Here is a 13,237-nt window from a genome sequence, read left to right as displayed (position 1 = left end):
TCTACTGTGAATTAGGAAGGAGAGAAGCAGCTCTGAGTCCAATAAGTCTAAGTGGTAGATAACATGATTTGATTTTCACATAGTCCTCCAAGCAACTAGACATTGGATGGGGGAATTATATCATTTTATTTTATATTGTATGCATGTTGTATATTTTCTTTTGCATATTGCATATCTTATTTTACTATACATATATGCATATATGTATTTAATACATATATATATACACACACACACACACAATTTTTTGTGGAGTGATTCAGGTATTAAAGGAGCGAGTAACGAATGTGGATAAGAAGCAGTGAGTGAACTGGGAAGACAATTTAGAACATGAAGGCCAGTCATAGAATCCGGGCTGTGCCACCTACTCTCTATAGCATAGCTCCTTTAAGTCTCTCTGGGCCTCTGTTTTCTCATCTGCAAAATGGGAGTCATAGCCTGCTGTTGTTTGGGCAGGTGTATACAGTTAGATGCAAAGGAATCTGAGAGTCTGGATCCTGACCTCTGCTTTTGTATATGCACAAAGGATTTCATACACGCAATGGACAAGGACACAAGAACAACTGGGAGGGAGCGAGAGAGGTGGAGAGGAATAGGTCATGCCTTGCTCCTGGGTGGGAATTGTGGGGAGGTCTGACACATGGGTGCAGGCAGAGCTGAGACAGGCTTGGAGGCTGGCTTTGACTTTTGCCTGCTGCCACTGGGGCAAAGGGAAATGAAAAAGGAATAAGAGATGTCTGTGCTTCTTTCCACCAATGCAAGAGTATAACTCAGCCTTCCCTGAGAATTAAGACCCTTTATACCCCTTCCAGAGGGAGTAGGGGAAAGTGGAAGGAAGGCACTGTGAGGGCCAATCTTGTAGAGCCTGTCACACATGGCAGAAGGAAGCAAGTTTGCCTTTCAATGTAGTAACCTTCAGTAAAGCTGGGCCCAGCGAATGTTAGATGATCAATTTCTCCCCCTCTAGGATTGGGTGGCACAGTGATGATGAAGATACAGAAGGGCAGAAATTCTCTCTTCTCTTGAGGAAGAGGCCAGAAATGTGCACAGAGGGGGAAAAACACACCATCCCTTGAAACGTCATCTAGGTTTTGTCCTCTCCATCAACTGGGTTAAATGTCTAAGCTAAGGGTCAGGTGGAGTGTGGCGCTTCTCCCTGGAGGAGGAGCAGAAGCGTAACTAGGCATTTCTGCTTCTACTTTTGGAAGAAGTCTCTCCTAGCACATCCTTGGATGTTTTCCTGGAACCAATAGGATGGATGGTTCAGATCTTCCCCACCAGAATTCTCTGAAATGGATCATGACAACTCATTCATTAAGCGAAGGCTGTCTGCACTCCAGCGGGTGAAAATTACTGTATTTCAATGCCCATCTTGCATTATATCCAGAGACGTTATCCAACATAGCTTTCTGGTGATCATACCCTGACCTAAATGGAAACCATATAACTTCTCTCCAGTTGACTTTTTATAAATTAGAGTTCGAAGTTAAAGGCTGAAATTCTTCTCTTTCCAATTTTTTACTATGTTTTGCCTTAGTCTAAGTATTTTCATTCAACTGAGTGAATAATAGTATTAGTAGGAGTAGAAGTAGCAGTACTAATAGTAAGAATTGCTATGATGCATTGATCACTTACAATGAGCCAAGGACTATTCTAATAACTTTACTGTATTAATTTATTTAACCCTTATAACTACCTTATAAAGCTGGTACTCTTATTACCTTCATTTCCATTTTGCAGATGAGGAAACTTAGGCACAGGTGAGTGGAAGTGATTTGCCCAAGGTCACATGGTGGGTTGTCCCCCAAGTCCACATTGCTAACCATTAAGCTACATGTCTCTGTGTGGGGTTGGGGGAATCAACAAACAGACTTAATATTATCTGGGGAAGGTGGAGACATAGAAAATAGGAGAGGAAAAAAAAGACAATCTCCCTACTTTATGCCTCACCAGGATGCTAATCACTTTGTGCAGGTTGTGTGGAATTTAAGAACTCTGAACTTTTTTTTTCTTTTATTATACTTTAAGTTCTAGGGTACATGTGCACAATGTGCAGGTTTGTTACATAGGTATACATGTGTCATGTTGGTGTGCTGCACCCATTAACTCGTCATTTACATTAGGTATTTCTCTTAATGCTATCCCTCCCCCAGCCCCCCACCCCATGACAGGCCCCGGTGTTCCCCACCCTGTGTCCAAGTGTTCTCGTTGTTCAATTCCCACCTATGAGTGAGAACATGCGGTGTTTGGCTTTCTGTCCTTGCGATAGTTTGCTCAGAATGATGGTTTTCAGCTTCATCCATGTCCCTACAAAGGACATGAACTCATCCTTTTTTATGGCTGCATAGTATTCCATGGTGTATATGTGCCACATTTTCTTAATCCAGTCTATCATTGATGGACATTTGGGTTGGTTCCAAGTCTTTGCTATTGTGAATAGTGCTGCAATAAACATACATGTGCATGTGTCTTTATAGTAGCATGATTTATAATCCTTTGGGTATATACCCGGTAATGGGATAGCTGGGTCAAATGGTATTTCTAGTTCTAGATCCTTGAGAAATCATCACACTATCTTCCACAATGGTTAAACTAGTTTACATTCCCACTAACAGTGTAAAAGTGCTCCTATTTCTCCACATCCTCTCCAGCACCTGTTGTTTCCTGACTTTTTAATGATCGCCATTCTAAATGGTGTGAGATGGTATCTCACTGTGGTTTTGATTTGCATTTCTCTGATGGCCAGTGATGATGAGCATTTTTTCACGTGTCTGTTGGCTGCATAAATGTCTTCTTTTGAGAAGTGTCTGTTCATATCCTTCACCCACTTTTTGATAGGGTTGTTTGATTTTTTTTCTTGTAAATTTGTTTAAGTTCTTTGTAGATTCTGGATATTAGCCCTTTGTCAGACGGGTAGATTGCAAAAGTTTTCCCCCATTCTGTAGGTTGCCTGTTCACTCTGATGGTAGTCTCTTTTGCTGTGCAGAATCTCTTTAGTTTAATTAGATCCCATTTGTCAATTTTGGCTTTTGTTGCCATTGCTTTTGGTGTTTTAGTCATGAAGTCCTTGCCCATGCCTATGTCCTGAATGGTATTGCCTAGGTTTTCTTCTAGGGTTTTTATGGTTTTAGGTCTAACATTTAAGTCTTTAATCCATCTCGAATTAATTTTTGTATAAGGTGTAAGGAAGGAATGCAGTTTCAGCTTTCTACATATAGCTAGCCAGTTCCCAGCACCATTTATTAAATAGGGAATCCTTTCCCTATTTCTTGTTTTTGTCAGGTTTGTCAAAGATCAGACACAGAGCTTAAGCTCACTGTGCCCGGCCTCCACCTTTATTATTGCAGCCTGCCTCCTCTGTCACAAAGCGGAATTTGCTCTATGAAATTCATGCTGGGCCGGGCGCGGTGGCTCACGCCTTTAATCCCAGCAGTTTGGGAGGCCGAGGTGGGCAGATCACTTGAGGTCAGGAGTTCAAGACCGGCTTGGCCAACATGGTGAAACCCTGTCTCTACTAAAAATACAATAATTAGCCGGGCGTGGTGGCACATGCCTGTAATCCCAGCTACTCAGGAGGCTGAGGCAGGAGAATGGTTTGAACTTGGGAGGCGGAGGTTGCAGTGAGTCGAGATTGCGCCACTGCACGTGAGCCTGAGTGACAGAGCGAGACTCCTTCTCAAAAAAAAAGAAAAAGAAAAAGAAATTCATACTGGTCTTCCTCCTTCATCCGGATGTTTTCTGAGGAGGCATCCAGTCTCCAGGTCTTGCTTGAGGCATTCTTCTTTCTGTGAGAGTCCTTCCTAAGTACTTACAGCCTCCATTGTCCATTTTCCCTATGAGCCCAGTGCTTCTGGTGCCTTAGAGCTGAATTGAGTATGGATTCTGTCGAGGACAAATCTTCCACCTCCCTTTGGGAACAGGTACCTTAGGATGGGCAGCTCTCCAAGCAGGGCTCAGTGCAGTGTGCTCTCCAAGAGCCCCATTTCCTGCTCTTGTCTCTGTCTTTCCATCTTCAGTGATATCCTAGGAACTTAGGTCAATTTAAAGAAAGTCAGTTGCTGAATGGCATTCTTAGCAAACCTTAGCTTTTTAGGGAATTGGCTCTTGTTGTACTGGTTTGTCCATATATTGGCCTGATCTGTATCTCATAGTTTGTGAACCCCTTATCTTTTCTTCTTGGGAAGAAGGAAAGAAGGTATGGAAGGGGAGGAAGGAGGGAGAAGGGAAGGACCATCTGTCCCAAGTTAAAACTAAGTAACTCATTGACTAAGTAACTAATGCCTAGCTCCAATTAAACACACATACACACACACACACACACACAAAACACATAGTATGGGCAATCGTATGGGCATATGTAATTCCCTGAAACGTCTAAATCTCAACTCTTGTCCTCAGGAAAACCTTTTCTCCTTGTTCATTTTTCCTTTCTCCTTTGCTTTGTCATATCTATCTGCATGACCGAAGTCGGCTTCTAAAAGTGATCCCTGAGTTTCTGAGCAAAATTGGTGCCTGACATATGTCCTGAGATTTTTGCGTTTTCCCTATATCCCAATGTAAGAAACTCAAGTGTCTAAATGGCTTTGCAAAGAGCTGGCCACTGTAAGAGCTCAATAACTATGATAATGATCATGATGACATCAAATTATATTAAGCAGCCCTTTATTGAACTCCCAACATGTAGTGAGCTGTATACTTAGCTCTGTGGATGCAGTTAGATAATAATAATTACAGTTAATTTTTATTGAGTACTTAGTGCATACCAAGCACTGTCTCCATGCGTTATAGCAATTAACTCACTTCATTTCACAATCGCCCTATGAGGAGCCACTATGATCATCACTATAGGTCATGAGGCACAGAGCAGCCCAGGATCTTGCCCACAATCATATAGTTAGTAGGTGGGAGAGCAGCTTCTCAAACTCAGCAGGCTGCAGAGCAAATTCCCTAACTGTTGGTCTCCACTGCCTCTCCTTTGCTCCTCCACAGCCTGTACTATAGCCTGGGGCAACAGTTTGGGTGGCTGGGCTGAGTAATGTGGGAAGCCCATGGGGAAGGGGACTGTCTAATTTCTCTTCTCAGAACCACCTTGTCTAAGTGAGTTTTTGAGACATCACCAGACTGAATTGTTCCTCCATGGACTCCGCTTGCCCAGCCTCCATCAATAATTTTACAACTCAAACAGCTGAGCCATGAAGGAGGTGGCTTGTTTTTGTTGCTGCACCATCTGTTTTTCTCCATCCGGCTTAATGTGTCTGCCTGGGATACTCAGGCAGAAGCACTCTGCTCTGCCCACCCCTGTGCCTATGCTCTGGGCAGTGCAGAAAATGGAGCCCTGTAAACTTTGTCCAGTGGTCATTGAGGACACTGACCATCCAAAGCCTGTGCCTCCCTCCGAACCTTTGCTTTCATGGTTGCCAGGACAGAATCTCTCCTGCATCCTTGTGTCTTCCCCATCTTTCAATGCTGAATTCAAAGCCCACCAGGACCCTGGTCTCTTTAGATGACCCCAGGTACAAGGATCCCCTGCAGGCATGGGCATTTTGGCTCCAGGATTTCTATAGACCACCCCAGCTTATCCTCTCTGACCTTGTTCTTCATCTAGTCTGATTTCCAACCTTGACATAGGACTCCACTTGATTTATGTGCCTCCAATGACTGAAGGGACCTGTTCATTTTCTTTCCTCTACCCTACCAGGTGAGTCTCTGCTCTCCTGCAGTCTTCTTCATTGCAGTTAAAGGCAACTCCCTCTTGGCTGATGCTCAGGCCAAACACCTTGGGGGGCTCTCTTTCTCTCACAGCCACATCCAATCTGTCAGCAATTCCTCCTGGCTTCATCTGAGAATACATCCAGAACTTTCCTGCCTTTCATCCTCCCCCGTGGTTATCTCCTGGTCCAAACCACCATCGTGAATCCCTGGATTGTTGCAACAGCCTCCTAAAGGGTCTGCCTGCTTCCACCCTCACTCCCTAAAGGCAGCGTGAGCCTTTTAAAAAATGGTGTATCCTGGCCAGGTGCGGTAGCTCATGCCTGTAATCCCAGCACTTTGGGAGGCCCAGGTGGGAGGATCGTTTGAGGCCAGGAATTCGAGACCAGCCTGACCAACATGGTGAAACCCTGTTTCTACAAAAAATACAAAAATTAGCCTGGCATGGTTGCACATGCCTGTAATCCCAGCTATTCGGGAGGCTGAGACACAAAAATCGCTTGAACCCAGGAGGCAGAGGTTGCAGTGAACTGAGGTCATGCTACTGCACTCCAGCCTGGAAAAAAAAAAAAAAAAGAAAAAGGTGTATCCTATCTGTCCTCTGCTCATGACCCTGAGGGTTCCTCATCTATTCACAGTGGAATCTGAAGTTCCTAAATTGACCTTCAAGGCTGTATGAGCATCATCTGATTTCTGACATCACCTCCTAACACACCCACCTCACTCCTCCAATCTCAGTGCCTTCTTGGAGAGTCCTTGAACTTACAAGAACTTCATGCTGTTGCCATCTGAGACTCTCTGTCATTTTCTATTTGTTCCATTGATTATTGTCCTATGTGACACTTATAGCCTTCTGGCATATTATATATTTAGGTGTTTCTAATTGTCCCTCTCCCCTAGAAAGCTCCATGAGAGCAGGGACTTTATTATCTGCTTTATCCCAGGGCTAAGAATAGAGCTTGGCATATGTTAGATATTCCAAAAATATGTAATAGTGGCTTTGATTTGAGAGGCTGGACAACAGAGTGGTTAGGATGTGAGGCTCTGCAGCAAATCTGTGGTTCCAATCATGGCTCCACTGGTTAATACCTGATAATCTTGAGCAAGTTACTTATCCTCTCTGTGCCTCAGTTTCTCCACCTGTAGAAGGCATATGAGTTGTTGGAAGGATTAAATGAGTGACTGCTTGTGGAACATTTATACCAATGTCCAGCACATCCTTACTTTGATCTATAAAAGTTCCCACAGGCTCACGCCTGTAATCCCAGCACTCTGGGAGGCTGAGGCAGGTGGATCACCTGAGGTCAGGAGTTCGAGACCAGCCTGACCAACATGGTGAAACCCCATCTCTACTCAAAATACAAAATTAGCCAGGTGTGGTGGTGCATGCCTGTAATCCCAGCTACTCAGGAGGCTAAGACAGGAGAATCACTTGAACCCAGGAGGCGGAGGTTGCAGTAAGCCAAGATCACGCCATCACACTCCAGCCTGGGCAACAAGAGCAAAAAAAAAAAAAAAATCCCACTTATCAGAAGGTTGTTAATTGCTTTAATGTGTGCTTACATGTTGAGGATGCCTGTGTTTCCAGCTAGACCATAAGTCTCATGAAAGTAATCCTCAGCCAGGCACAGTGGCTCATGCCTGTAATCTCAGCACTTTGGGAGGCTGAGGCGGGTGGATCACGTGATCAGGAGTTCAAGACCAGCCTGGCCAAGATGGTGAAACCCTGTCTCTACTAAAAATACAAAAATTAGCTGGGTGTGGTGACAGATGCCTGTAATCCCAGCTACTCGGGAGGCTGAGGCAGGAGAATCACTTAAACCTGAGGGGGGCAGAGCTTGCAGTGAGCCAAGATTGTGCCACTGCACTCCAGCCTGGGTGACAGAGTAAGACTCCACCTCAAAAAAAAAAAAAAAAAAAAGCAATGCTCTTCTCTAGGTTGTCTACTACCATATAGCCCTTAGGCCTGGCACAGTGCCAGTGATAGAGTAGATACTGAACAAATATGTAGTGACTGGATGTTGAAGGCATTTATAAGTCTGGGTTCACTTATTTTAAAATTCCTCTGCATTACAAAATGCTCTGTTTGGGAACAGTTGGGAAGGAATTCAAATAACCTTCTCAGATGGTGGAAGATTGTTGAGAGCAGTGATTTTTAGAGAGCATTGCCCTTTACATGGGAACTCTGCATCCTTTCGTCTAAGTCCCTGGTCACACTTGAAATCACTCAATACCACTTGAAGCTCACTGTCACCTCTTCCTCCACTCTGGCCCTAGCAATCATTTCTCTAGGCTCAGGCAACAGTTAATTTAAGGTAGCAATTAAATGGAACCAAATTGCTCTTTAAATATCATAAATCGTTTAACAGAATGACTTTCGTCTGCCAAACAGAATTAATCCCTAAAGCTGGAAAAATGCTTCAAGTGTATGTATGTGTGCTTATGTGTATTTTTTTGCTTCTGAAAATAAATGGGAAAATCGTAACTTTTTACTATGAAAACTTTCCAGCACACTCAGTAGTGGAGAGAAGTATCTAATGAACTCTTGTGCACCCAACACAACTCCAACAATCATAAAAATGTTGCCAAGCTTGTTTCATCAAAACCCCTGACTTTCTTTCTTTTATTTTTCTGGCTGGAGTTTGCCAAAGTAATCCCAGACATCATATTATTCTACTGCAGACATAAAGGAGAAAGACTTTTTTTTTTCTCTCTCTCTCTACAGTGCTGCATTGCCATTATCACACCCAGAAGACCAACGATAATTCTTCAATAGCTTTCAATACTCAATTCACACTGAATTATCTGAAATGGGAAATGATAAAGAATGGGCCACTGGTCTTACTGAAATAAAACTTGACACCTTCTGACATCCATCTCCTTGTTGAATACATTCTCTCTTCATCTCTCTGGTGTCTGGTTTCTATCTCTTGGGACTGTTCGCTTCTCCTGCTACAGAGACTTTCCCTTGGCATCACCTCTACCCTCTGCTTGAAAGAGGCTATTGATTTTTTGGAAGATTTGGAGAAGAGGCCTGGCACAGATTTACATAGGTCCTCTCCTAAGGGAAGACTAGGTCTTCCAACTCACCTTCAAAGATGGAGAGGATTTTGCAAGGATGCCTGTAGTCCAGTGAGGGAGACACTAATGCCTATCTTGCTAGCCAGACGTGCAAGATCAAAAGTCAGTCATTCTAGCAGCAGATGCTGTTTTCAGGGCACCTTGAGATACCATTTGTGTCAACCTGTTTAGGTCTGTCTGCTTGACTCTCTAATTCATCCATCTGTTGCTCTGTTTGTCTATCTATCACTAATCTATTCAAGCATGTGCCTATCTAGCTAGTGATGATTCTCTTAAATCTATTTAAGTGATTGCTCTAAGCTGCTCATTGGTACAAGTAATTCATCCCATTACCAATAATTACTCAAAGCCCATTGGTTTTTGCCCTACCAACTCATGCATAATTTCAGTCTCCTGAAAATTCAGCTCATCTTCAAACACACTGTATATTTTACTTACTTGATGTTTTGCATGTCATTCTCTCTGGATTGTAAACTCCATGAGGGCAGGTCTTTTGGTCTATTTTGCTCATTGTTGTATCCCAGAGCCCATTTCCAGGCCTGGCATATGATAGGTGTTCAATACATATTTAATAGGTGAATGAATGAATGAATAATTATCATCCCCATTTTACAGATGAGCAATAGGAGCTCAGGGAGGTGAAAGAACTTGCTCAAGCTCATGTCTAGAAAAGAGAAAAACTGACCTTTGAACACAGGACTGCCCAATTTATAGGCATCATGCTCCTAACAGATCGCCATATTGCTTCCAGCAAATTAAATATTCCATGGCAAGAGTTATATTCTGGTTGCATTCTACTGTCTCTTCCGGAAGTTCCTGTTATTGTCAAACCTGAAATCCTCTATGTTGTTTTTTATTCTAGTCACATAGAAGACAAGATATAGAAAAATTTGGATTTTTGATATACCTTTTCTCTTTGATTTGGGCACCGTATGTCTTAAAAGCAAGAAAGTTGATTTGGGTGTAATGTGAACATGGGAAAAATGCAATGAAAATTATCTTGGGGCTTCCTTTATAGGCAAAAGATGTTGGGATATATGTTTTGGGGTTGTAATGGTTCATCTGACAAAAAGTCCTTCTTACTTGTTCATTTTAGCAGATATTTCTTGAGCATGTGCTGTATTTCAGGCACTCTGCTGGGTGCTAAGAATGTAACAATGAATGCGACACAGAGGTTAATTTCTGTTGTTGCAAGATGACCTCCAGCAGAATACTGGGTCATCATGAGGCTATTTATATAAACAATATTTAGTTAATGTCTTTTACATACTTGACTAATCTTTTAAAACAATTATTTGACTAATTATTGTTCTTTAAATTTAATTAACTTAATTATTTAACTACTTATATGACAGCTCATTTTAAAATCATTCAACTAATCATTTGTGCTTATTTATTACATTTTTCTAATTTTTTTTTTCAGTCATACAACATTTATGAAATGAGCTTGAATTGTACATCCTACTTAGGTGAGTCCAAAACTTTTTTTTTTTTAATTATTATACTTTAGGTTTCAGGGTACATGTGCACAATGTGCAGGTTTGTTACATATGTATCCATGTGCCGTGTTGATTTCCTGCACCCATTAACTCGTCGTTTAGCATTAGGTATATCTCCTAATGCTGTCCCTCCCCCCTCCCCCCACCCCACAACAGTCCCCGGAGTGTGATGTTCCCCTTCCTGTGTCCATGAGTTCTCATTGTTCAATTCCCACCTATGAGTGAGAACATGCGGTGTTTGGTTTTTTGTCCTTGTGATAGTTTACTGAGAATGATGGTTTCCAGTTTCATCCATGTCCCTACAAAGGACATGAACTCATCATTTTTATGGCTGCATAGTATTCCATGGTGTATGTGTGCCACATTTTCTTAATCCAGTCTATCGTTGTTGGACATTTGGGTTGGTTCCAACTCTTTGCTATTGTGAATAGTGCCGCAATAAACATATGTGTGCATGTGTCTTTATAGCAGCATGATTTATAGTCCTTTACATTTTTCTAATTTTAAAAGAAATAGTCATCTTACGTTGGATTACCTGTTAAGGATGTTGAGAAAAATGTGAGATTATTCAATTTTTAAAACTTTATGCCCAGTCGCGGGAACCAGTTCACGCCTGTAATCCCAGCACTTTGGAAGGCCGAGGCGGGCGGGTCACGAGGTCAGGAGTTCGAGACCAGCTTGGCCAACACGGTGAAACCCCGTTTCTACTAAAAATACAAAAATTAGCTGGGTGTGGTGGCAGGTGCCACCACCTCCAACTACTCTGGAGGCTGAGGCGGGAGAATCATTTGAACCCAGGAGGCAGAGGTTGCAGCCAGCTGAGATCACGCCATTGCACTCCAGCCTGGTGACAAGATGAGACTCTGTGTCAAAAAAAAAAAAAAAAGAAAAACTTTACTGTTTGAGGCATATGTAATTGTCATATGTAATTGCTGAAAATAAGGGAAACATTGGCAATTTCATATGGTTCAACTTAATCATGTTATCTGACTGTAAACTAAAATATTGGACCATCTTGTTTAGTTCTAGGGCTCATCTACTGAAAGTAATATCATATTTTAGCATTGGAGCTATCGTGAAGTATATGCTTAAAACTTGATCATTATAGTAGGGTTGGCTTTGGGAGGTTATGTGAAGAAGTCATATAACCTCATAAAGAGTCAGAAAGGTGATGTGAAAAATCACCTTAAGAAGATCGAATATGTATCAAGCCTGTAAAATGTTAATGTAACCTGATTTAATACATTAGCAGAGTCAAATAAGGAAAGTGTCAGTCAAAAAGAGACAGGCAGGAGATTGTGCAGCCACGGAGATGAGAGAAAGGAGAAGGACCATTGGGATACTCAAGTCAGTACTTTCCATCTAGAAAGAAATTTTGACCAATAGAATTTTTCTGTATCTTTGAGATATAATTTACATATGATAAAATCTTCAGTGTTGAATTAAATGAATTTTGGCAATTATGTACAACTATGAAACCCAAAATATAGTACATTTTCTTCACCTCAGAAAATTCCAGGCCCTTTCCAATCAAAACCAACCCCCTTCCAGGCAACCACTTTGTCATATTTTTCACTTTGAATAATGTAGCCTATTCTAGAACTTGGTATAAATGGAATCATCTGTATATATCCCTTTGTGTAAGGCTTCTCTTGCTAAATATAGTGTTTTGGAGATTCATCCACGTTTTTGGGCATATCAGTAGCTTTTAAAAAAATATTGCTGAGTAGTATTTTATTGTATGAATATACTACAATTTGTTTATCCATTCTCATGCTTAGGGTTGACCAGCATATATCTTTTATTGTGATAAAACATATATATAACATAAAAGTTACCATTTTAACCACTTTTAAGTATGTGTCATTTTCATTGGCATTAAGCACGTTTATAATTTGTGCACCTATCACCACTACCTATCCAGAACTTTTGATCATTCCAAACAGAAGCTCTGTAGTTATAAAACAATAATTCCCCATTCTTTCCCCAGCCCCTACCCGCCTGGTAACCCCCATACAACTTTATGCCTCTATGAATTTGACAATTCTAGACACCTCATATAAATGAAATCATATGGTATTTGTCTTTTAAAGGCTGGCTTATTTCAGTTAGCATAATGTTCTCAAAGTTCATCTGTGTTGTAGCATGTGTCAGAATTTTATTCTTTTTTAGGGCTGAATAATATTCCACTATATGTATATACCATATTTTATTTATTTGTTCATTTAATGATAGACACTTGTGCTGTTTTCACCTTTTGACTACTGTGAATGCTGCTGCTATGAACAATGGTATGCAAATATCTGTTTGAGTCCCTGCTTTCAGTTCTCTTGGGTATATACCCAGAAATGAAATTGTTGAATCATGTAGTAATTCTATGTTTAATTTTCTGTGGAACTGCCGTACTGTGTTCTATAGTGGCTGCACCTTTTACATCCTCATTAGCAATGCACAAGGGTTCCAATTTCTCCACATCTTTGCCAACACTTGTTATTTTCAGGTTTTAATTATTTAAAATAACAGCCATCCTAATGGATGTAAAGTGGTATCTCATTGTGGGTTTGATTTGCATTTTGCCTAATAGCTAATGATGTTGAACATCTTTTCATTTGCTTCTTGGGTATTCTATATATTTGGAGAAATATCTATTCAAGTCTTTTGCCTGTTTTTGAATTGGGCTACTTTTGTTGTTGTTGAGTTGTAGCAGATCTTTATACGTTCCAGATATTAATCCCTTACCAGATACATGTTTTACTAATATTATCTCCCATTCCATGGGTTCTCTTTTCACTCTCTTGATAATATCCTTTGATGCACAAAAGTTTTTACTTTTAATGAATTCCAATTTAACATTTTTTTTCTTTTGTTGCCTGCGCTATTGGCATCATATCCAAGAAACTATTACCCAATCTAATGTCATAAAGATTTTCCCTTATGTTTTCTTCTAG

Source organism: Symphalangus syndactylus, chromosome 11 (assembly GCF_028878055.3).
Source record: "Symphalangus syndactylus isolate Jambi chromosome 11, NHGRI_mSymSyn1-v2.1_pri, whole genome shotgun sequence".
In the NCBI taxonomy this organism is placed as follows: Eukaryota; Metazoa; Chordata; class Mammalia; order Primates; family Hylobatidae; genus Symphalangus; species Symphalangus syndactylus.
Note: the sequence above shows the minus strand (reverse complement) of the source record.